We start from the raw sequence: 25,478 nt of genomic DNA on the forward strand, positions 1-25,478 counted from the left end.
TGGACATGCAGTAGGACCAACCAGCATACATAATACCGCAGCCAATCACCAGTGAGAGCACAAGAACTATAAAGCCAGGGGACAGGAGAGTTCCCGCTCATTCTAGCAGCAGCCAGCTCAGAGCTCACAGCCTGCATCACAGACATTCACCATGTGCTGAGTGCCTCACCATAGCTAGTGATAGGAAAGGGTCCACAGTTAAGCTGGTATTGCTTATACCCACGTTTGTTAGCATAGTTGAACAGTTAATAAAACAGCGTTATACCACTTCCAGCATTATTGGCTTGTTTGTGAACCAGAACATCCAACACAACATAGTACAAGGAGTGGCCGCAATCTAGCACTTGTGAGACCTACCTGCAACTTCTCAGCATTCCGGCATCCTACAGCATGGAGAGCATCAACCCGCCGCCGTCGCTCCGCATCGCTGGCAATCTCGGGGTAAATTGGAAGATATTTAAACAGCGCTTCCAGCTCTTCCTCGAGGCCACGGACAGGGAGAATGCATCGGACACCAGGAAGATAGCCCTTCCTTCTCTCCACAGCTGGGCAACATGCCATCCACATCTTTAACTCCCTGACATTCGCGGACGACGAGGACAAGACCAAGTACAAGACGGTGCTCCTCAAATTCGACACACACTTCAGTGTTGAAGTCAACGAAAGCTTCGAAAGGTACCTGTTCCAGCAGCGCTTGCAGGGTAAGGACTAGCCTTTCCAATCCTATTTAACACACCTCCGCATTCTCGTGCAATCCTGCGGCTACGGGCCCACCTCCGACTCCATGATACGCGACCAGATTGTTTTTGGGGTCATGTCGGACACCCTGCGTCAGCAGCTCCTCAAAGTTAAACAACTAACCCTACCGACTGCCATCGAGACCTGTGTCCTGCATGAGAATGTCACCAGCCGGTACTCCTACATACAGGCAGCTGAAACGGGGTGGCAAGGGCCCCATGAGGTGGAACGGGTCTAAACGATCGAACATCTCCCGGGCCGCAGTCTGGAGGAGGGCGGCCATTTTGCGCGCTTTCCGAGGCCTCCCGCGCTTGTACGCGGCAAACAAGGGGACGGAGACGTGGAGGAATGCGATGCGCAGGCCCGCACCACGCAAGACCGTACCGTGCATGCGCGGTGGCGCAACAAATGCACTGACGTCATGACGTGCGGCAACTGTGGCTCCGCCCACTTAAAGCAGTAATGCCCTGCAAAATCGCGACAGTGCCTACGCTGTAGCAGGCTTTGCCACGATGCTGCCTGCTGTCGAGCAGCCCAGCCTGCCAACTCGCAACAATTTAACCAGCCTCGCATGACTGTTCGGGCAATCCAATCCACCCTCACCGAGTCCGATCCTCACTTCATGCAGACCAGTGACACCGAGGACAGGGAGCCTTTTCGAGTCGATGTCAGAACCAAGAACAGGCTGTCCCCGAATCAAAAGCACCAGCCGCTGTTGGTGCACAGCATTGATCCAGACGACGAGTGGTGAACCACCCTGACGGTCAACCGATCCCAGATCAGATTCAGTCTGGACACTGATGCTTCTGCCAATCTCCTCGCATGGTCAGCATTTCAAACCCTGGGGGGTCAAACCAACAATTCTTCCATCCAATTGCCAACTGGTCGACTATAATGATAACGTCATCCCCGCCACCGGGTCATGCCAACTCGAGGTGACGCACAACTCGCGAAAAGTCACCTTACGATCGTGGGCTCCTCAAAAGACTCCCTGCTAGGCGCACAGGCGTGCAAGCTCCTCAACCTCTTGCAGCGCGTACATTCCCTCTCTACAGAGGACACGTCTGACTTCCAAGATGCGCACTTCAGGGCGCAACTAAGTGCCATCATCACTCAACACCGAGATGTCTTCGAAGGCATGGGTACACTTCCCTACAAATACAAAATCCTGCCCAAACAGGACGCCACGCCTGTGGTTCATGCACCTTGCAGAGTCCCAGCACCCCTCAAGGACCGCCTCAAGCAGCAGCTGCAGGACCTCTCGGACCAAGGAGTGCTTTCCAGAGTGACGGAAACAACCGACTGGGTCAGTTCCATGGTGTACATCAAGAAGCCTTCCGGCGAGCTCCGGATCTGTATCGACCCAAAGGATTTAAATCGTAACATCATGCGGGAGCATTACCCTATCCCCAAGCGTGCGGTGATCACGTGCAAGATGGCTCGAGCCAACATATTCACCAAGCTGGATGCATCAAAGGGCTTCTGGCAGATTCAATTGGACAAGTCCAGCAGAAAGTTGTGTACTCTCAACACCCCATTTGGCAAGTACTGCTACAATAGAATGCCATTTGGAATCATATCAGCATCTGAAGTGTTCCACCGCATCATGGAGCAGATGATGGAGGGCATCTAGGGTGTGCGCGTCTATGTGGACGACATCATCATCTGGTCCACCACCCCTCAGGAGCATATCAGTCGCCTCCAACGCGTTTTTAAGCGAATATGGGACCAAGGGCTGCGCCTCAACAGAGCCAAATGTTCTTTCGGCCAGACCAAACTCAAGTTTTTAGGAGACCACATCTCTCAGTTGGGTGTGTGACAGGATGCAGACAAGGTGGCAGCCATCACGGCCATGCAGAAGCCGGCGGATAAGAAGGCGGTGCTCTGGTTCTTAGGAATGGTCAACTTCCTAGGAAAGTTCATCCCTATCCTCGCTTCCCACACCATGGCTCTCCGCAACCCAGTTAGGAAGACGACGGACTTCCAGTGGCTTCCCGCACACCAGCGTGAATGAGAGGAGCTCAAGGTCAAGGTTAAGCTGACCACCGCCCCGGTATTGGCGTTTTTCGATCCTGCAAGAGACAAAAATATCAACGGACGCTAGCCAATCTGGCATAGGGGCGATGCTCCTGCAACAAGATGATGCCTCGTCATGGGCCCCTGTTGCCCATGCGCATGACCCCCACAGAGCAGCGCTATTCGCAAATCGAGAAGGAGTGCCGAGGCCTGGTGACCGGTGTCGACAAGTTCCATGACTACGTGTATGGCCTTCCCCAGTTCACTGTGGGGACCGACCATCGCCCGCTGGTCGGCATCATCCAAAAAGACCTCAATGACATGACCCCTCGCCTACAACGCATTCTGCTCAAGCTCCGGAGATACGATTTCCAGCTCGTGTACACACCGGGTAAGGATCTGATCATAGCCGACGCTCTGTCCAGGGCAGTCACCACTCCATCCGACCCAGAGGGGTTCGTTTGCCAAGTCGACACCCATGTGGCCTTCACGGCCGCCAATCTGCAGGCCACAGATGAACGCCTAACCCACATTCGCCGTGAGACTGCGGCTGACCCCCAGCTACAACGTGTGATGCGCCACATGACTGACGGATGGCTCAAGGGACAATGCCCGCAGTTCTATAATAATCAAGACGATCTGGCAGTCGTTGATGGCGTAATCCAGCAGAGGGGAGTAGAGCAGAGCTGCTGATTGGCTGCAAGGGAAATTTGCATACCTCCGTTGTGGTCACCCGAACTTGAAGGTGGTTTGTGGAGGAGCTGTTGTCAAGTGACACTTAAAGCCGAAACACTACTTCAGTGTTTCCCTCCCTACCCCCTCCTCTAACCAAAAAAAACCAACCGCTGTAAAGATCAAGAGGAAGGCTCGAGGGCAGATAGAAGTCGAACCGTCACGTCACAGCTTGCAGCTTAGGGATTGGCTGGTGACTGGTAAGTAGTTTTTCTTTTATTTTCCTTCAGGTGTTATCTTGCAGGGTGCAGAGGTTGCTGAGTGAGTGCTTGCTGAGAAGGGGAGTGAATAACAGGTAAGCTCTTTCTTTCTTTCTCTTTTTTTTAATTCTAGAGGGGATGGCAGGGAAGGTAGTGCAATGTTCCTCCTGCAGAATGTTTGTGGTGAGGGACGCCGACAGTGTCCCTGCTGATTTCATCTGTGGGAAGTGCACCCATCTCCAGCTCCTCAGAAACTGCGTTAGGGAACTGGAGCTGGATGAACTTCGGATCATTCAGGAGGCAGAGGTGGCCAGATCGAAGCTTCAGGGGTGTAGTTACTCCGAAGAATAAAGATAGATGGGTGACGGTGAGAGGGGCTGGGAGGAAGCAGTCAGTACAGGGATCCCCTGTGGTCGTTCCCCTTAGTAACAAGTATACCGCTTTGGATACTGTGGGGGGGGGACAGGGACGGGGGGGACTTACCAGGGGTAAGCCATGGGGTGCAGGTCTCTGGCACAGAGTCTGTCCCTGTTGCTCAGAAGGGAAGGGGGGAGAGGAGTAGAGCATTAGTCATTAGAGACTCCATGGTTAGGGGGATAGATAGGAGATTCTGTGGGAACGAGAGAGACTCGCGGTTGGTGTGTTGCCACCCAGGTGCCAGGGTGCGTGATGTCTCGGATCATGTTTTCGGCATCCTTAAGGGGGAGCAGCCCCAAGTCGTGGTCCACATAGGTACCAACGACATAGGTAGGAAAAGGGATAGGGATGTAAGGCAGGAATTCGGGGAGCTAGGGTGGAAACTTAGATCTAGGACAAAGTTATTATCTCTGGGTTGTTACCCGTGCCACGTGATAGCGAGACGAGGAATAGGGAGAGGTGTTGAACACGTGGCTCCAGGGATGGTGCAGGAGGGAGGGTTCAGATTTCTGGATAATTGGGGCTCATTCTGGGGTCGGTGGGACCTCTACAAACGGGATGGTCTACACCTGGACCAGAGGGGTACCAATATCCTGGGGGGGAAATTTGCTAATGCTCTTCGGGAGGGTTTAAACTAGTTCAGCAGGGGCTTGGGAACCCGAATTGTAGCTCCAGTATACAGGAGGTTGAGAGTAGTGAGGTCGAGTAAGGTTTCAAAGTTGCAGGAGTGTACCGGCAGGCAGGAAGGTGGTTTAAAGTGTGTCTTCTTCAATGCCAGGAGCATCCGGAATAAGGTGGATGAACTTGCGGCATGGGTTGGTAGCTGGGACTTCGATGTTGTGGCCATTTCGGAGACATGGATAGAGCAGGGACAGGAATGGTTGTTGCATTGATTTAGATATTTCAGTAAGCTCAGGGAAGGTGGTAAAAGAGGGGGAGGGGTGGCATTGTTAGTCAAGGACAGTATTACGGTGGCAGAAAGGACCCTTGATGAGGACTCGTCTACTGAGGTAGTATGGGCTGAGGTTAGAAACAGGAAAGGAGAGGTCACCCTGTTAGGGGTTTTCTATAGACCTCCGAAAAGTTCCAGAGATGTTGAGGAAAGAATTGTAAAGATGATTCTGGATAGGAGCGAAAGCAACAGGGTAGTTGTTATGGGGGACTTTAACTTTCCAAATATTGACTGGAAATGCTATAGTTTGAGTACTTTAAATGGGTCCGTTTTTGTCCAATGTGTGCAGGAGGGTTTCCTGACACAGTATGTAGATAGGCCAACGAGAGGCGAGGCCGTATTGGATTTGGTACTGGGTAATGAACCAGGACAGGTGTTAGATTTGGAGGTAGGTGAACACTTTGGTGATAGTGACCACAATTCGATTACGTTTACTTTAGTGATGGAAGGGGATAGGTATATACCGCAGGGCAAGAGTTCTATCTGGGGGAAAGGCAATTATGATGCGATGAGACAAGACTTAGGATGCATCGGATGGAGAGGAAAACTGCAAGGGATGGGCACAATGGAAATGGGGAGCTTGTTCAAGGAACAGCTACTGCGTGTCCTTGATAAGTATGTACCTGTCAGGCAGGGAGGAAGTGGTCGAGCCAGGGAACATTGGTTGACTAAGGCAGTCGAAACACTTGTCAAGAGGAAGAAGGAGGCTTATGTAAAGATGAGACATGAAGTTCAGTTAGGGCGCTCGAGAGTTACAAGTTAGCTAGGAAGGACCGAGAGAGAGAGCTAAGAAGAGCCAGGAGGGGACATGAGAAGTCTTTGGCAGGTAGGATCAAGGATAACGCTAAAGCTTTCTATAGATATGTCAGGAATAAAAGAATGACTAGGGTAAGAGTAGGGCCAGTCAAGGACAGTAGTGGGAAGTTGTGCTTGGAGTCCGAGGAGATAAATGAATACATTTTGTCAGTATTCACACAGGAAAAAGACAATGTTGTCGAGGAGAATAGTGAGATTCAGGCTACTAGACTAGAAGGGCTTGAGGTTCATAAGGGGGAGGCGTTAGCAATTCTGGAAAGTATGAAAATAGATAAGTCCCCTGGGCCGGATGGGATTTATCCTAGGATTCTCTGGGAAGCTAGGGAGGAGATTGCTGAGCCTTTGGCTTTGATCTTTAAGTCATCTTTGTCTACAGGAATAGTGCCAGAAGACTGGAGGATAGCAAATGTTGTCCCCTCGTTCAAGAAGGGGAGTAGAGACAACCCCGGTAACTATAGACCAGTGATCCTTACTTCTGTTGTGGGCAAAATCTTGGAAAAGTTTATAAGAGATAGGATGTATAATCATCTGGAAAGGAATAATTTGATCAGAGATAGTCAACACGGTTTTGTGAAGGGTAGGTCGTGCCTCACAAACCTTATTGAGTTCTTTGACAAGGTGACCAAACAGGTGGATGAGGGTAAAGCAGTTGATGTGGTGTATATGGGTTTCAGTAAAGCGTTTGATAAGGTTCCCCACGGTAGGCTACTGCAGAAAATACGGAAGCATGGGATACAAGGAGATTTAGCAGTTTGGACAGAAATTGGCTAGCTGGAAGAAGACAAAGGATGGTGGTTGATGGGAAGTGTTCAGACTGGAGTCCAGTTACTAGTGGTGTGCCACAAGGATCTGTTTTGGCGCCACTGCTGTTTGTCATTTTTATAAATGACCTGGAGGAGGGCATAGTTGGATGGGTGAGTAAATTTGCAGATGACACTAAAGTCGGTGGCGTTGTGGACAGTGCGGAAGGATGTTACAAGTTACAGAGGGACATAGATAAGTTGCAGCGCTGGGCTGAGAGGTGGCAAATGGAGTTTAATTAAGAAAAGTGTGAGGTGATTCATTTTGGAAGGAATAACAGGAAGACAGAGTACTGGGCTAATGGTAAGATTCTTGGCAGTGTGGATGAGCAGAGAGATCTCAGTGTCCCTGTACATAGATCCCTGAAAGTTGCCACTCAGGTTGAGAGGGTTGTTAAGAAGGCGTACGGTGTGTTAGCTTTTATTGGTAGAGGGATTGAGCCTGAGGTCATGTTGCAGCTGTACAAAACTCTGGTGCGGCCGCATTTGGAGTATTGCGTGCAATTTTGGTCGCCACATTATAGGAAGGATGTGGAAGCATTGGAAAGGGTGCAGAGATTTACCAGAATGTTGCCTGGTATGGAGGGAAGATCTTATGAGGAAAGGCTGAGGGACTTGAGGCTGTTTTTGTTAGAAAGAAGAAGGTTAAGAGGTGACTTAATTGAGGCATACAAGCTGATTAGAGGATTGGATAGGGTGGACAGTGAGAGCCTTTTTCCTCGGATGGTGATGTCTAGCGCGAGGGGACATAGCTTTAAATTGAGGGGAGATAGATATAAGACAGATGTCAGAGGTAGGTTCTTTACTTAGAGAGTAGTAAGGACGTGGAATGCCCTGCCTGCAACAGTAGTGGACTCGCCAACACTAAGGGCATTCAAATGGTCATTGGATAGACATATGGACGATAAGGGAATAGTGTAGATGGGCTTTAGAGTGGTTTCACAGGTCGGCGCAACATCGAGGGCCGAAGGGCCTGTACTGCACTGTAATGTTCTACTCCTGAAGCTGGACCGCATCGTGATCCCACACAGCATGCATCACCTGGTTTTAGAGCAGCTGCACGAGGGCCATCTCGGCGTAGAGAAGTGCCGACGGAGGGACCGAGAGGCTGTCTACTGGCCTGGCATAAATGACGACATTGCCAACACAGTGCTCAATTGCCCCACCTGTCAGTGGTTCCAGCCAGCCCAACCACGGGAGACCCTTCAGCCCCATGAGTTGGTCACATCCCCTTGGTCAAAGGTAGGCATGGACATGTTCCATGCGCTCGGCAGGGACTTGTTCTCATAGTTGATTATTTTTCCAGCTATCCAGGGGACAGCACGGTAGCATTGTGGATAGCACAATTGCTTCACAGCTCCAGGGTCGCATGTTCAATTCCGGCTTAGGTCACTGTCTGTGCGGAGTCTGCACATCCTCCCCGTGTGTGCGTGGATTTCCTCCGGGTGCTCCGGTTTCCTCCCACAGTCCAAAGATGTGCAGGTTAGGTGGATTGGCCATGATAAATTGCCCTTAGTGTCCAAAATTGCCCTTAGTGTTGGGTGGGGTTATTGGGTTATGAGGATAGGGTGGAGGTGTTGACCTTGGGTAGGGTGCTCTTTCCAAGAGCCGGTGCAGACTCGATGGGCTGAATGGTCTCTTTCCGCACTGTAGATTCTATGACAATCTATGATAATCCCGAGGTTGTACGCTTTAGCGACATCATGTCATCAGCTGTTATCCGTGACTGCAAAGAGACCTTTGCTCGTCACGGCATCCCACTCACTGTGATGTCGGACAATGGCCCCTGCTTCGCAAGACAGGAATGGTCTAACTTCGCCAGCATGTACAACTTTGTACATGTGACGTCCAGTCCGCTGCACCCCCAGTCAAATGGCAAAGCAGAAAAGGGCGTCCACATCGTAAAGACGCTCCTCTGCAAGGCTGCTGATGCAGGATCCGACTTCTGCCTCGCCTTGCTGGCCTATCGCTCGGCTCCACTGTCCACGGGCCTGTCACCAGCCCAGCTGCTGATGGGTTGCACCCTCAGGACCACTGTACCGTCCATTCACGTCCCAGACCTCGACCATGCTCCGGTCCTTCAGTCCCTCGCGCAGCACAAGGCGGTGCATGACGCTTGAGCGACTGATCTTCCTGCTCTGGTGCCAGGTGACAACGTCCGAATCAATCTTCCGGAGGGTGGCTGGTCTGCGACTGCTGTGATTCTTCGGCTGGTGGCTCCCCGCTCATTCCTGGTTCGTCTGCCTGATGGCTCCATTCGTCGCCGCAATCGGCGTGCCCTTCGTCTGGTTCCACGTTCGCTACGCGATCCTCCACCGGTGCCACGCCTTCCTGTTGTCCCCGACCTGGACTTTGTAGAGCTTCCGGATACTCTGCATCCACCTCACTTGGCCGTGGCCCGGCCCGATCCTCAGCCGGTGGCTCCTGACCCACCCTTGAGGCGGTCAACCCGAATTCATCGCCCACCAGAGACTTGATTTATGAACCTTACAATGTTGGACTCAATGCTTTGCTCTTTCATCCTGTTTCAGCATTTCACTAGTTTGTTTATAGCATTCGTTATTAGTTTTGTTGTTCGTGTAACACCTTCTTTTTCTTTTTTCTGCACCAGGCACCTTCCCGTGTATATAGACTAAGCTCATGTACATAGTTATGTAAATACTGCACACACATGGGTCAGATACTCATTACACGTTATTTATTCTCACATAGGCACATGTTCTTTGTAAAAAAAGGGGGATGTCATAATATACATCAGTACATTATGGCGCAATCACATACACACACTGATGGACATGCAGTAGGACCAACCAGCATACATAACATGTGCAGCCAGCTCAGAGCACAGAGCTCACAGCCTGCATCACAGACATTCACCGTGTGCTGAGTGCCTCACCAGAGCTAGTGATAGGAAAGGGTCCACAGTTAAGCTGGTATTGCTTATACCCACGTTTACAGTATGTTAGCATAGTTGAACAGTTAATAAAATAGCATTACACCACTTCCAGCATTGTTGGCTTGTTTGTGAACCAGAACACCCAACACGACACCTCCTTTCCTAATTCTGCATCCCTTCTCTTTTTCAACCCTCCTCCCTCTCTTTCCTTCCTTCCTCCACTTTCCTTGCCTTTTTCTGCCATTTTTCCTTCCTCCTTCTCTCCCTCCTACCTTTTCTCCTTCCATTTTCAATTGCGAACAGTTTTGTGCTGTGGATTCACACTCGTCAAGTTAAAGCTGCATCAACCTCTATTCCTGGGCCTCCACTGTAGCCACCTGGGTTGGCCAACTCCCGATGTAAAATGGAGAACAGCAAAAGCTGCAGGGAAATTCAGCCAACACAGGCAGAAACCAGTAGGTGCGAGTTGACTGTGTATTAAACTCTGCAAAAGCCCAGACAGCATCGATACAAGCAGCCATCCACATACTAATAAGCAATCCCCGAGAACAATCGCGACATTTGGGACAAACAAAGCTAAGCCAGACTCCCCGGCACCAGCAGGAGCCAACACAAAAGAGGTTAACGGACACCTCAAGACCGCCCATCGATCAGGGAACCGCTCCAGCATTGGAGAAATTGAACCAAGCGATTGGAACAAAGTCCAATCACTTGGAACCAGGTACAGGATCCGCCCCAAAAGGCGGGAAGCCCCTGAGGACTATAAAGTTAAGCCCCCAAGTTCAAATCGTTCTTCTTGACCGGGTCACCCAGCAACGCGAACCAACCTTGACCGGTTCAACTGCCGCTGAGATCCAGTAAGTCTTAAGTCAACGCTCGTTACGAGATAGGCGCTCCTAGCTACCAATCCGTACCAACTTCGAATCCTGCAGACTCAGAACCCGAACGAAAGGCCATTTGTTCCCCTGACGTGGTGGGCCAGTCCGAAGCTAAGTATAGGCCTGTTAGTCGTAGAAGTAGCTTCGACGTAGAATTTATGCATGAGTTGCGATTACTGTGTATAATAAATGTTCTTTGATTTGAATCTTACTAATCGGTGTATTGAGTTATTGATCATGACTTGGACTTGAACCTCGTGGCGGTATCATAAAGATACCTGGCAACTCGAGAGCAAAGGTTATAAAACAGAGCCAATTGAACCAACCACAAGTTAGCAACATATTACTGGCGATTCCGCCGGGACTCAAACCCACAACCTTTGAATTAGAAGCCCAATTGGGAACAGAAAACCACAAGTGTTCAAGCAGTTCTGATCAATCCTCATAATTCGGAAGTGTGTTAAATGCATGCCTAACTAACAGGGCTATAAGGTAAACTGATAGATTTTTTGTTGCGACAAAACTGTCGGGAGTTTGTATTTTGGAAATTAGCGAAAGCCGTACCCGTATTTATAGCACCGCCTTAGCTCCCCTGTTCCAAATTTAAAAGAAGCATCCAGATAAGAAAGATGGCAATGCAGCGCCTCATGAACCCAGAAGAATTTGCTGTCGCAGCGACCAGCAGCAGTAGAGTAGGACAGTGTCCCGTATGGGAGGAAGAAATCAGGAAGTACCTCAAAGGGAAAGGATGGCCCCTTTGGAGCAAATTCTGTTGCAATGAGGAAACAGGTCCCGGGATTATAGGACATACTTAGTGGGAGAACCTGAGCGAGATTCACAAGGAGAGCGGAGGGAAAGCTCGCAGGCCGATGGCAATCGTGTCCTGCTTGGCCCAATTGCGAGGCACAGAGGAGGTCGTTAGGACGCTCCGGAAAGAGGTAGAAGGCATACATCGAATGAGTAAGGTCGATGTTAGTGTGTTAGAAAGAGAGAATGTAGAGTTAAGGAGGAAGTTGGCAGCAAAAGACGGAGAGGTGGATGATGCCAAGTGGGCACACCAGTCTTCTCTGGCGCACCTAAGCAGCTTCCAGTCCCAGTATGAAAAGGCCTATCAGGACACGCAACGTGCAGTCCTGGTACGTGAAGAAACCAAGAAGCAGGTAGAAGCATTGCAGAGGCAGTGCAGTGACCTGAAGGCAGCGTTAAGAGCACTCAATGCTGCCACCACGGTGCAAAGACAAAGCTCACTAGACCACGCAAAGTGCCGGAAGCAGATTGCAGAGCTGCAATCTCTTTCAGTCCAAAAAGGATTCCAGGAAACATTTGGAGCAAAATTAGATGAGGAAGACGGCCCTGATTGGGAAGAGTTAAATGAGACAGCGCAGAGATATGTTCAAGGAACATGTGCGCAGGGAAAGCCCCAGAAGAGAAAAGCGCCCCAACCCCCCACAGCGCAGATAGTTCAGGCTCCAATGAACCCAGTCACCACCCACAGCACAGCCACATCGGACGATACGGAATTTCTGTACACCACCCCCTTACAGTGACCCAATTACGGGACGCGTGCGAGAAAATCACACCGTTCCTCCCCACCTCAGACCCCCACCATTTCTTTGCCAGAGTAAAGCAGCAGGCGACCATGTACGGCCTGGACAAGTGTGAGCACGTGAAGCTCACAGTTTTAAGTTTAGACCCTTTAGTCGTAGCAGCCCTTCGCGACCCACAGAATGTAGGAGGAGGCACCCTTGCAGAAATGCATACCGTGGTCCTAGACGCGATCGGGTATAACCGGGGTGACCCCATAGATGGCCTCAATAAATGCAGGCAAAAGAAAACCGAGCACCCCACAGCGTTTGCTGGACGCCTGTGGATCCACTTTGCAACAGTTTTCGGAGACTTAGACCGCGCCCATTTGTCCCCAGACAACATGGCTAAATGGACCTGCACCCTTATCTCCCATGCCACAGAAACAGGACAGAAAGCGTGCGCCAATTATGATCCCTCAGGAGGCTCATAACGAGAAATGGGTCGTAAAAGGATTGTCCCGCACCTGGGAGCAGTCTGTACAAAACAACCCCGCAGTTAAAAATCCCGAAGAAAAGCAGGCAGAAGCAGACATACAAGCCGTTAAAACACGCCAGAACCCCGCATGGGTAAATGAAGGCAAGAACAACCACCCACAAAAGTCACAGGAGTGTTACAACTGTGGACAGTAGGGACACTTTGCAAGGGAATGCAATGCCCCACGAAAGCCACAGAAAGCCCAGCAGACGGGCACGCTAAGTAAGAATAAGACAGAGCCCATACATAGTGAGCACCCGTTCAGATCAGACGGACCTGAACGGAACGGACAGATGGTGTTCGGGCTCCCCCAGTTGGGTCTGCAACACCCTTTGGGACAGGTCCGGACGACCGGTAGTTGCAGCGAAAATACGGGGACAGCCCATCGAGTTTCTCTGGGATACAGGAGGGTCCCGCACCACAATAAATTCCTCCACCATGTTCCAAAAGGACATGTGGCCCACTACAGCCTCCATCACCCTCAGCGGCTTAACAGGCAACTCACAGCAGGGACACATCACAGCCCCTGTATCCATTCAAATCGGCAACATCACCACCAAGCACCCCATAGTTTTAGTTGACCTGCCCCACACAGCAGAACACATTCTGGGAATAGACTTCATGAACTCCCACCACCTTTCATTTGATCCAGTCAACCAATGTGTCTGGAAAATGGCAAAATCTGCAAGAGCCCCCGCAACGCTCACAATAGGTGAATACGCCAACAAAATCACCGCAGTAGGCGAATTTTGGTTTAACCCGACGACAATTAGCACGGACAAGCAGGTTAGGGCAGTTTTACAAAGGAACAGGACAGCATTCGCGACCCACAAGCACGACTGTGGCCGGATGACTGGTTCAGTACAAATCACAGGACCTGACCCTAGACCCCAAAAACAGTATGGATTTCCCCAAGAGGAAGAGGGAGAAATCTCAAAGCTAATCAACAGCTTATTAGAGCAGGGCATACTTAAATCAGTAGCCTCCACTAATAATGCCCCGATTTGGCCAGTGAGAAAGCCCGATGGATCATGGCGACTGACCATCGATTATCGGGAACTCAACAAAATCATCCCCGCAGCAGCCCCCACAGTAGCAACAAGTCCCGAGACCATGCTCAAGCAGGGACTCAATTCCCGATACTTTACGGTTTGGGATATCAGTAATGGATTCTGTTCCATTCCATTGGCAAAGGCGTGCCAGTACAAATTCACCTTTAAAAATCAACAGTACACGTGGACATGCCTTCCACAAGGATTCCACAACTCCCCCGCCATTTTCCACCGACAGCTGGCTAATGGTTTAGCCAACTTTTCTCGCCCCGAATGTCTGGTCCAGTATGTAGACGACCTACTACTGCAGACAGACACCAAGGAAGAGTACATTGAGCTTCTGTCCGAACTCCTGGAACTCCTACAAACAATTGGATGTAAAGTTCACCCCAACAAGGCCCAGATTCTGGAAAATAAGGTGATATATTTGGGTACAATTATCACACATGGTAAACGCGAGATCAAGCACAAAAGCATTGACTCGATTGCTAAATTGCCCCTTTCCCAGATCGTTTCAGCCCTCCGGTCGTTTTTAGGACTGGTTGGCTACTGCCGAAGCCACATTGATGGTTTCGCCAGCAAGGCAGCACCCCTCTCAAACCTCCTAAAGAAAGGAGCCCCCTGGGAATGGCTTCCGCAGCATACGGATGCTGTGGATGCATTGAAACAAGCACTCATAGCAGCCCCCGCACTACAAGTTCCAGACCCGCTTTCCCCCTTTGCGATAGAGGTAGCAAGCACAGACCGCACCCTTTCCGCCGTGCTCCTTCAGGAACAGCACGAACAGTTAAGGCCCGTGGCTTACGCCTCCAGAGGTTTAGATGCTGTGGAGCAGGGATTTTCAGCCTGTGAAAGGCACCTGCTCGCAGTATTCTGGGCAGTACAGTATTTTTCATACATTACCGGACGGAACCCCATCACAATCCTCACAGAACACACCTCCACCCAACATTTACTGGACGGACGCCACAAGGAGGTACAGTCAGTCAGATTAGAGCAGCTAGATGGACCCTTCTTTTGCAGGGACGGGACATCACTGTTAAAAGGACAAAGACCCACACTTTTTTAGCCGACAACTTACAGTACCCCGGAACCCCCTATGAATGTGAAATTATCACTCCACACCACAACACAGGCTCCTTTATTGCTAAAACACCCCCCAGAAAGATAGGTAGTTCAACCCAGAGCCCCAAGCACACAGCCACGTGCGAACCCATTAGGATATATGTGGATGGATCTTCCACAATATTAGAAGGGAAGCGCATAACAGGATGCGGTATTTATGTATAGGACGCGCAGGGACGCGCCCTAGAAGAAATAGCAATAAAACTTCCAGGACACTTAGGCGCGCAGGCAGCAAAACTTGCGGCCACCGCATACACAGTGGAACACCCAGATTCCTTCCCCAGCAGACATATATTCGGACAGCTTCTATGTCTGCAACAGCCTAAAGGAATTCCTACCCCTTGGAAAGCAAGAGGATTTCTTTCCGCAGACAGAAAACCCCTCCCTTCAGTCCCATTGCTTCGTCACATCTTAGAGAGAGCACAGAACAGGACTTTTGGTATAGTCAAAGTTCGAAGTCATCATAGTTCCTCCCCCCCTGGAAATGTAAAAGCCGACGCACTGGCTAAAGCAGGTTCCAGGCACGGATATTTTTGGACACCCGCCGAAAGCACACCAGTGAATGCAGTTCAGGTCTCGCAGACTAATATCGAGGATTTAGTGCAGGCCCAGAAGCAGGACAGCAATCTCACGGAGATTTTAAAAGGAAACTATCCAGCCCCCTATGAGAGGTTTAAAAATGCTCTGACCACACATGACGGTGTGGTGTTAAAAGACACCCTTTATGTGGTCCCTGAACAGGACAGTAATCAACTGATTTGTTTATTCCATGACAGTCATGGACACCAGGGAACCGATCCCACTACAGCCCACCTCAGGCAGCTCTGCTGGTGGCCGAGTTTAAAGGACGATGTAAATGTGACTCGATGGGCCGAATGGCCTCCTTCTGCACTGTTAATTCTATGAAATATTCTATAAATCACTACATTGAGAATTGCCTTATCTGTGCCCAGAACAATCCGGACACATACGCCAAAAAGGCTCAGCTCAGTCACACCCGACCCGTTAATGGCCCCTGGACTAACCTCCAGATTGGTTTTATAGGACCATTGCCCCCTTGCAGGAATGGTTATAAATATGTACTCGTGGTGATAGACACGTTTACAAAATGGGTGGAAGCATTTCCATCCAGAATACGGCAAAGACCACAGCCACGATCCTCACCCACCACATCTTTACGAGATGGGGACTCCCCCGCAGCATTGAATCCGACCAAGGTTCCCATTTTACGGGATGTGTCATGAAGAACGTCCTCACGATATTTGGCATTACCCAAAAATTCCACATTGCATACCACCCCCAGTCGAGTGGTATCGTGGAGCGAGTGGTATCGTGGAGCGCGTGAATCGGACCCTAAAATCAACCCTCAGAAAAATGGTCCAGCAAAACAACACCACTTGGGACTCGGTCCTCCCTTTTGCGCTGATGTTTTTGCGAAACACGGTTTCCACATCCACAGGTTACACCCCACACACTCTCATGACCGGACGTCCCATGAAAGACACAGAATTTTTATTAGGCTTAGACTTGATCAGCCCCGAAGTGACGGCCCTCACACACGAGAACGCAGTCAAACAATTAGTGGAGAATGTTAAAACGGCTCAGCTAGCAGTCGCAGTGAAATTGGGCACAAGAAAGAAACAGAGCAAGGCCTGTTTCGATAAGACTGAGTTCAGTGTAGGACAGCAAGTCATGCTCTCCGTATACAACCCCAGCACATTCCTGTCACCTAAGTACTCGGGTCCGTACTCCATTGCAGACAAAGTAAGCCCTTCCGTCTACAAAATAAAGTACCCCAATGGAAAGACTACGTGGTTCCATATCAACCCGATGAAGGCATATGGAACACAGTCTAACCATGCACACCATGTCATGCTCGACACAACAGACCACGCCCCGCCCACAGCCAACGTAACCCTACCCTCCCCCAACACATCCAGCCCAGCCACGGACTCAACCCCGACCCCCAAAATATACACTCCGCCCCGGACCGCCCACAGACTGCAGCAGCAGCGACATCGACTGTGACTCGGATAATAGCACGCCTCCCTACTATCCCCATGCAACAGGACCGACACCCAGCGAATCTGACCACGATTCGAGTGATCCCTTCACGATCACTTTCCAAACAAACCCCACCACCGACCTACAATGACGACCCCAATTCCGTCCCCACAGAGCTAGACACCACCTTTCGGCACCGGGATAATTCGTACAGACTCGTCCGGAACAACGAGAACGATCCAAAATCACACCAGGCAGCCCTATCAGCCCTGATACACTCGAGAGTTTGGTATCCGGGAGAAGATGACGACCTTGAGCCTGACTCCCAAAACGAGAACCCCTTTGCGACCCTGTTCGCAACCAATAACTGAGGTGTCCAGATGATGTTTTAAAAGGAACCGCTTGGGAGAAAACAGTGTCCTTTCTGATGGAACCTGCCCACGCCTTTTCGGCCGAAACCTCTGAGAACTTGACTGCAGAGACTTGTTAATGTCCCAGACGCCAGTTTAGAGGAACTCGTCTGTCGACAAAAACACAGACCCCCGTTCATAACTGCCCTTCTGGTTCAAGGGAAGAACCACTACGGAAACCCCCCACGATGACTACATTTCTTGCCCGTTCTTGTCGGTTGCTCAGGCAGTGGAGAAACGGCATTGGGACCCGCCCTGCCTGGGAATCCCCCCCTCTGGTCAGCTACGCTCGGGTAGAGCACACACGGCATATCAGTCTACGAGAAACATAATTCAAAGCCAAAATCAAAGTCAAAATTATGAGCTGAGGACACAATTGGAAAATAAAACTATAGAAATGACAGGAATTAAAAGTAACACCTCTTGAAGTCAAAGCATTTTGAACATCACAAAGGAAACAATGTAATCAGATCTATGAGATGAAGTCATGTCAAAATGAATACTTAGTTGGATTAGAAAGTTTAGATCAAAGATACTTTACAATAACATCATAAAAACTTAATTGTTATAAAGAGAGTATAAACCCGAAGAAAGGGGATAGCAGGCAGAACCAGAACCAGAGAACCAGAACTCAGAGGGGGAGAGAGAGAAGCAGAGAAGGAACAAGCAGCTAGAGTCAGATTACAGTCAGCTCGGCCATGGGAAAGAGACAGTGCAAAGCAGCCGAGCTAAAATAGCTAATACATCTAAGGAAGACCAGACTTTAAAGAAGATTGATGGTCAAGTTGGGCATGAAGGTCCTTTCAACCAACCAGAAGGATCCAGAAGCAAGATCTTTTTAAAAGATAAAAAGAAAATATAATAACTTAAAAGTTTTAACCTGAAACAGTGGTTATTAGTCTGCTTTACTTACTTAGCAATGCGGGACCCAGGATCAATGCTACTAAGTGGTAAGTAGATGAAATCTTCGGTGAAGGTATGGGTTATACCGGGGGATAACTTGAAAATATAGTTTGACCTGAATAGCACCCACTGAAGCCTGTATTGGGAGTCGGGGAGTGAGAGGGAATTCACCATTTAGAATTTCGGCCCTTTTTGGTATAGGGGGACTTCTAAGAATAGTGTTGAGTTTTCAAAAACAGCCTCATGCTTCACCCTGAGTCGGAAGGCCATGGGAGCTAGTCCCACTCATGAGGCATGTGCGCAAAGACTAGGCCGACATTTGCAGAGTGGGACTGAGGGAGTGCTGTATTAACAGTGGTGTCGATGAGATATTAAAATTCAACATGTCTTCTCTCTTCAGTTGATGGAAAAGATCCCATGACAAAACTTGGATGAAGTACAAGGAATAATCCCCAGTGTCCCCAGCCAATATATATCCCTCAACCAACATTCCATGAAGAGTTTTTCCAGCTGCTACTGTTGTGTTATTGGCACTTGACGCAAACATCGTGCCAGCGATTGGTAATGTAAATGAAAGGTTCATTATTGAAGGATAACAGAATCCTAATAGAGCTCTGCATCCTAAAACTGCTTAAACTACTATATCACACATTAACTGTCTCAGACAGGGTGGATAGTCAGAGGCTTTTTCCAAGGGCGGAAGTGTCAATTACAAGGGGGCACAGGTTCAAGGTGAGAGGGGGAAAGTTTGAGGGGATGTGTGGGGTAAGTTTTTCACACAGAGTGGTGAGTGGCTGGAACGCGCTGCCAGAGGATGTGGTGGAAGCAGGCACATTAGCAACATTTAAGAGGCATCTGGATGGATACATGATTAGGGAGGAAATAGAGGGATATGGACTGAAGGTTCTTTTTTTAGTTAGTGCATCATGATCGGCACAGGCTTGGAGGGCCGGAGGGCCTGTTCCTGTGCTGTACATTTCTTTGCTCTTTGTTCCTGTGATGATACATACCAAGCAATGTACATATTCAGCAGATTGATAACCAGCATGCTAAATTACATGCACCACAAAGCACCTTCACAATACTCTTTGTGGGATCTTGCTCTGCACAAATTGGCTGCCTCATTTCCCAGTGACTGCACTTCAGTTAATACTTGATAGTTTGTAAAGTGTTTGCGGGTGATAAGATCAAAAAAAGCTCTATATAAAGTGGAAGTCTTTCTTTTCTTTATCCTCTATTCTCTCAAAGGCACTGACTCTATAATACTGCTCCACAGGTTACATAGCAAAGCCTTGCTCAGTATCCCCCCTCCCATTAGTCTTGCACAAGTCATTTGACTGTTGGTGACTATTTGACCCCAAGGATGTTTCCCAGCCGAGTCTGCTGAACTCCTCACATGCTCACTTTGAGCAAGAGGATTTATTGGCTGGTGTTAAAACACCTGAAATAGGAGGTCAGTCATACGGCCCCTTGAGTTAGCTCTGCCATTTAACACAATCATGTTTGATCTACCTCAGCGTCATTTTCTCGCCTTACCCACATTTCCCTTAATTCACTTGGGAATCAAAAGTCTATTGTCATCTGCCTTGACTACCCAACATCTGAGCATTCACAGCTCTCTGGGACAGAGAAAGATCCATAGGCCTCTGAGTGAAGAAACTTCTCCTCACCTCAGTCATAAATGGCTGCCGCTTTTTCTCAGTCTATGCTTTGTGTTCTCGACTCGACAATAAGGGAAAGTATCTGCTCAGCATCTACACTGTCAAGCCTTGGAAGAATTTTATATTTATATACAGGCAGGAGATAGAAAAGTCTGAGAACATGCACGAACAGACTCAGAAACAGCTTCTTCCCCACTGTTATCAGACTCCTACACCACCCACTTATGGACTGACCTGATTAACGCGACAACCCTGCATGTTTCACCCGATGCCGATGTTTATGTAGTTGCATTGTGTACCTTGTGTTGCCCTATTATGTATTTTATTTTATTTTATTGTCATGTACTTAATGACCTGTTGAGCTACTCGCAGAAAAATACTTTTCACTGTACCTCGGTACACGTGACAATAAACAAATTCAATCCAATCCAATCCAATGTTTCAATGAGGTAATCGCTCATTCTTCTGAACTCCAAAGAATGTAGGCTCATTCTACTCAATCTCTCCTTGGAAGAGAGTTGTCTCATTCCAGAGATCAATCAATCCAGCGATCACAAGGCAAAATCCTTCTCCCTTACCTGTAAACCTTCAGGTTCCTTCGACCTGCAGAGGGTTGGGACTTAATGTGTGCCAGTCACTTTCCCTGTAAACAGCATTTTTGCAACCAGGTTTCTTTTGCTAACTATGGGATGATAGTCAGTAAGTTCCCAATCTATTCCCAGATGACTAGCCACAGGTCTGCTTGGGAGGGGTGGGTGGGGGGTGGCAAAGTGGTGTTGTCACTGGACCAGTAATCCAGGGGGACCTGGGTTCAAAATCCACCACAAGCAGATAGTGAAATTTGATTTCAATGGAAAAAAAATCTGGGATTATAGAACTAATGATGACCATGAAACCATTGTCAATCATTGCAAAAACCTACCTTGTTCACTAATGAAATCTGTCATCTTTACCTGCTCTGGCCTACATGTGACTCCAGATCCACAGCAATGTGGCTGACTCTTTAAAATGTCCTCTGAAATGGCCTGGTAAGCCACTCAGTTCAAGGGAAATTAGATATAAGCAATAAATGCTGGCCCAGCCGGCGACATCCACATCTCATGAATAGAAAAAACGGTGCCTGGAGGTACCACACACCTTGCTGGTGTCTGCCTTCAAGACCGTTTGTTCACTTCTAGGATCATCTGCCTCTTCCGAGGTTCCAGACTTCATGCTTCTATCATAAGCTGCCAAAGCTGATTGTTCAGCTCATCAGATATCGAGTATACGGTGTGCATTACCAGCAGCTTGGAGGTATAAGTGAGAGCTGAGGACACTGTGGACACCAATTAGTCTGAATTCACCACATTCAAAGCCAATTAGTCTGAATTCACCACATTCAAAGCCAGAGTGTAGGGCTGGCAATATCTCAGATGTACCCGTCCTATCACAGAAATCCTGCCGCATACCCCATCTCCTCTTTCTCTGAGGTAAGATTCTCAGATGTTCCCTGAGGGGCCTCCCAGTCAGCTGGTGTCTTGTTAGAGAATTACAGGATTACATTGCCCATGACTTGCCAAGGTACTGCCCACCATGGGCCAAGACCTCTTATACCGATGAGCAAATCTTCACCCAATTCATCACCTCTTGCAACAGACAACAAATTCAGCACATGATCAGCCATGGAGGGGGGGGGGGGAGGAGGTGGGGGTGCCAGGCCGGTATCACTCAATACCCTAGAGAATTGGGTCAGAATGAGCTTGGAGATATAAAGCAGCATTTCTGGACTAGCTCACTCCACCAATATCCTCCTTAGCTCCCCCCTGCACAAATACCCATCTTCCAGTCAGCTTCCCTACACTGGAGGATGGCAGGGATTAATAACCGAGCATTTTGGGAATCACACACACCTGTTGTGCGGTAAATAAGCAGTCGTCATTCAAGCATATGCTGGAGGAATAATTTTAAGACTCTCTCCCTGATACAAACACTGTGTCACAATTTTATGATCCTTGGTTTGCACGTAGCAAAATCTCTGAGTGTTCCAACCCCGATCATCCATCACTAGTATCAAGAGTGGGTGTATTTTATTTGCAGATGTTCCTTGTTATCTCAGTACTTTCAGCATTTGGCCCCAGCAGGTGCCAAGGGCTTAACGGCTCCCGGTCTGTTTCCTTATCTCCTTAACACCTTTTTTACCCAAACTGTAAAGGCCATCGGGTTTATGGCTTGGGATTCTTAGCTGGTTCCCAGAGTACTGGCTAGAAAAAGCTCTTGCTACTTCTTATCTACTTCAATGCTCATCTTAATACCAAATTATTTCAATTAACCCACTTCACCCCACCATGACCCTGCAGCCTTGTAAGTTGCTCCTCTGAGTCACTCTGATAATTCTTCACCCCTACTTCTCCAGAGGGTGGCACAGTGGTTAACACCGCTGCTTCACAGCACCAGGGACCTGGATTCAAGTTTGGCCTTGGGTGACTGTGTGGAGTTTGCACGTTCGCCCTGTGTCCGCATTAGTTTCCTCCGGGTGCTCCGGTTTCCTTCCACAGTTCAAAGATGTGCATGTTAGGTGGACTGGCCTGGCTAAAATTTCCCCTTAGTGTCTGAAGGTATGCAGGTTCGATGGGGTTATGGGGATGGGGTGGGCGATTGGACCTAGGTAGAGTACTCTTTCAGAGAACTGGAGCACACTCAAAGGGCAAAATGATCTCTTTCTGCATTGTAGCAATTCTATTCTTTGATTTTTGCGTCTTAGTCCTTTCACCAATACCAATTTCACGTAAACCATTCTATAGAACTCATTATTAATGTGCACAGAGAGTGCAAAGAGAGAAAATAGCAGACAGATTGACAGTCACAAGCCTCTCGTTCCCAATAATCCTTGCATGTTGCCATTAATTCAAAGATCACACACTCACTGGTTGTTTTGCTAAGCCTCTAATCTGCTGCTGAAGCATTTGGAAATCCCGTTGACTCCAGGCCAACATTTGACAAGTGGCTCTCATTACAGCCTTGGCCCAGAGCCCACCACAGCACACGGTCCTTATTCAACATGGGCCCACAAGAACAGGAGCTTCTCAGACCACACAAAGAAAAAAACAGTCACTTTGGTTGTCGCCTCAGTGCTGAAAGGTTGTTCGAACCTATTAAAAGGCCATCATTTCTGACAGCGCGTGACTGTTGCTCTTGTTACCTGGGAACACCATGGAAGAGGAATTATTATATCATTTCATTGTGTGTGTTTTTGAGTTTCTTGAAATTTTGTTTTCACCTAATTATTATTTTTTCTCCAAGGGGAGACTGTTAAGTAATGGGTTAGGAGACATTGCAATTAGTTCTCTCATTGATGTTAAGTATCCATTAATTGACACTGATATGTAAAGGGGCTTCAGGTGGCCTCTGTCAGGTGGTGTGCTGTTAAGAGTTTTGTGCAGAGGCTGTGGAAGTGAAATAAATGGTGTTTGGTGAAAAGGAACAAGAACTTTAGACTCTTCATATCACAGCAACTAAAACGGTTAGCAATTGCTTTTTTCCCCCATTTTTTTTCTCACTCACTCCTTGGTTTGATCACAGCAACCATCCTCTGCTACCAATTGCTAACCATTTACATATCAGTGTCAATTAATGGATACTTAACATAAATGAGGACAACTAATTGCAATGTCTCTTAACCCATTACTTAACATTCATAGGACAGCCTTCAAATCCATAGCTGTCCATGTCCTTTTACAATCGGAAGAGTGTTATGCATGACGAACCACGTTATAAAACCTGTTGTTATATAAGGCAGATCAATATATCTTCCCAATACCATGTTCTCACCTGGCTACTGCAATACATTTTCTTTTGTACATTGACTGAGGGTGGGATTTTGGACTCCTCTCTCTCCCCCAACCCGCACCCAGTGGTGTGCTTTCCCGCAGCGGGGGCGTCTCGCCATTGGCCACCAGCGGGACTCCCAGTCTCACCAATGTCTGCGGCAATTTGTGTGGCTCGCCCATCCCTCCATGGGGGTCATCTTTGGCAGGACCAGAAGATCCCACTGGAGGGAAGGGCCGTAAAATCCCCCTCTGTATGTATAGAATGAGATCATTTGATTCAATGAACGCCGGTTGTTACGAATGCGAGTCTTTATTCGATGGTTGTGTTTAAAGCTATCTTTATTTTAAAGAATGTTCTGGATGGGAGATGATGTGCTCATACTAAATCATGCCAGGAGACATACCCATGTAGTCTGGTTGTCATTTGGGAAAGAGGCTCCAGTTTTCAGACCTTGACACAAAAGAGGGGCAGCTGCTCTTTGCAGACACGGTCTCTAAGACTCAGAGAGAGATACCTGGAGAGAGAGAGAGAGAAAGAGAGACCTGAAGAAAGACAGAGAAGAGACCTGGCGAGCGAGAAAGAGACCTGGAGAGAGTGAGAGCGCGAGAGAGTGAGAAGAATCTGTGACATTTGTGAGTCAGTTTTCGGTTCGGATAGAGGCAGACTTAGTGCAGGCACTTCGAAAGGGTACTGGAAGAGTTGCCCTAATGTGGCAGGGAGAAGGCAGCCTGCTGAAAACTCAGGAGAGTGGGGTTTTACCTACTGTCATGATATCCATATTAACATATCATGGTGCAATCACACACACACACTGATTGACAGGTAGACGGGCCAATCAACACACACGCAACACCACAGCCAATCACCAGTGAGGGCACACGCACTATAAAACAGGGAACACCACAGTTCCCGCTCATTCCACCAGGAGATAGCTCAGAGCACAGAGCTCACAGTGTGCCACTCAGACATAGACCATGTGCTGAGTGCCTCTCTAAGATAGTGCTAGGGCTGGGTCCACAGGTTAACTGGTGAAGTCCGAGCCACAGCCAGAAGTTAACAGTTGTTATTGTACAGAATAATAAAACAGAGTTGTACCATCTACAACCGTGTTGGTTCGTTTGTATATCGGAACACCCAACACAACACGACACCAGGATTGGAAACTTGCCAGCAACTGAGAGACCTACCTGCACCTCTTCAGAGACCCGCCATCCTGCGCCATGGACACCATCAGCCCACCGCAGCCGCTCCGAATCGCTGGAAATCTCGGCGTCAACTGGAAGCTGTTTAAACAGCGCTTCCAGCTCTTACTGGAAGCCACAGACAGGGAGAATGCATCGGACACCAGGACGATCGCCCTCCTCCTCTCCACGGCGGGGCAACGCGCCATCTACATCTACAACTCCCTGGCATTCCCGGAAGGAGAGGACAAGACGAAGTCCTTCTACAATTTGAGCAACACTTCAGTGTTGAAGTGAATGAGAGCTTCGAGAGGTACCTCTTCCAGCAGCGCCTGCAGGGTAAGGATGAGCCTTTTCAATTTTTTTTGACACACCTCCGTATCCTCGCGCAGTCCTGCGGCTATGAGGCCACCTCCGATTCTATGATTCGGGACCAGATAGTTTTTGGGGTCACCTCGGACACCCTACGCCAGCAGCTCCTCAAAATAAAGAGCCTCACCGTAGCCACCGCCATCGAAACCTGCATCCTCCACGAAAACGCGACCAGCCGGTACTCCCAATTCCAGGCGGCCGAATCAGCACGGCAGGGGTCCTACGAGGCCGAGCAGTTCCAGTCGATCGAGTTCCTCCTGGCCCGCACGAGGGCGGCCATTTTGCGCATTTTCCAAGGCATCCCGTGCTTGTACGCGCCAAAAGAGGGGACGTCGACGCAGAGGGACGTGACGCGCAGGCATGCTCTACGCAGAACCGAACTGCGCATGCGCAGTGGCGCAACGTATGCCATGACGTCACGACGTGCAGCAACTGTGGATCCGCACTCTTAAAGCGG

Source organism: Scyliorhinus torazame, chromosome 14 (assembly GCF_047496885.1).
Source record: "Scyliorhinus torazame isolate Kashiwa2021f chromosome 14, sScyTor2.1, whole genome shotgun sequence".
NCBI lineage: Eukaryota > Metazoa > Chordata > Chondrichthyes > Carcharhiniformes > Scyliorhinidae > Scyliorhinus > Scyliorhinus torazame.